At 34.7% G+C, this 1,141-nt stretch overlaps 1 pseudogene; it reads right to left on the bottom strand.

The window, feature by feature from the left end:
* Positions 1-1,141, bottom strand: part of LOC111814012 — a 6,861-nt pseudogene that overhangs the window by 1,030 nt on the left and 4,690 nt on the right.

The raw sequence follows: 1,141 nt of genomic DNA, 5'->3' as shown, positions 1-1,141 counted from the left end.
GAGGAGGAGGAGGAGAAGAGAAGAGAAGAGAATGAGAATAAAGAGATACCTCTTCTTGCTGTGGAAAAGAAGAACCAACATAGCAAAAATGGCCATATTTCCAAAACTGTTATACATATTTTAATGGAGTTACCATCAAAATACCATTCCAAAAATACACAGTACTAGAGTAAATTTTCCTACATCTCATTTGAAACCACAAGAGACCTAGAATAGCAAAAACATTTCGCAGCAACAAAGGCAAGGAAGGAGGTATTAAAATTCCTGACTTGAAATTACACTACAAAATTAGTGTGATAAAAACATGATCTTCTCCACCCCTCCACCCCCCAAAATGACTTGAGTATCAGAAGACAAGATTAGAAGGTGCTGAAACAACTTTGAAAATCATCAGCTACCTTATGTTGGACAAAAGAGCTAAACATGATTGTTGCTATTTGTTTCATGCAGTCAGAAGCACTAGAATTTGGTGAATATATATTTATGATTATTGTCTCTTCCTCTTGAATTATTTCCTTGACAAGGATGTAGTGACATTTGGCGCTCCTGAAATCCATGTTGTGTGCAAATAGAATCTCTAGTCCTGGTATTTTCTGGATTCTTGTTACATGGATTATTTTTTTCAATTGTTGAATTTCATTCTGTGAATTTCTTTTTGAAGTAAATATGTTTCTTGCATGGGACATATTGTTGGATCTTGCTTATTGATCTGTTCTACCACTTTATTTCTTTTGATTGTTGAGTTGATACCATTAACATTGATGGTTGCAGCTGCTTCTGATTACCTTATCCTTATATTACCTTACATAATTTAACAGCTATTGATTCCCTTCCCCTGTCTGTTTTATTGCATTCCTCACCTCAAGGATTCATTCTGCTGTGTTTACGGAGTTTTCATCCTAGTTAACTCTTTCTAGAATTTCCAGCAAAACATTTTCGTTGCTGGCTTGGTGTTCATGTCTTTCCTTGAGTATTTATTTTCATGCAAGTATCTTCTCCAATTGTGAAGTACAGTTTTGCACAGTACATCAATCTGGGTGCAGGTTGCATACTTTCTGGGCTTCAAATACTTTACTCAAAACTCTTTCTTTCTTTCTTTCTTTCTTTCTTTCTTTCTTTCTTTCTTTCTGTTTATTTATTT

The sequence above is a fragment of the Octodon degus genome, unplaced genomic scaffold (assembly GCF_000260255.1).
Source record: "Octodon degus isolate 3935 unplaced genomic scaffold, OctDeg1.0 scaffold00255, whole genome shotgun sequence".
Lineage (NCBI taxonomy): Eukaryota > Metazoa > Chordata > Mammalia > Rodentia > Octodontidae > Octodon > Octodon degus.
Note: the sequence above shows the minus strand (reverse complement) of the source record. Positions and strands in the feature narration are given on the sequence as shown.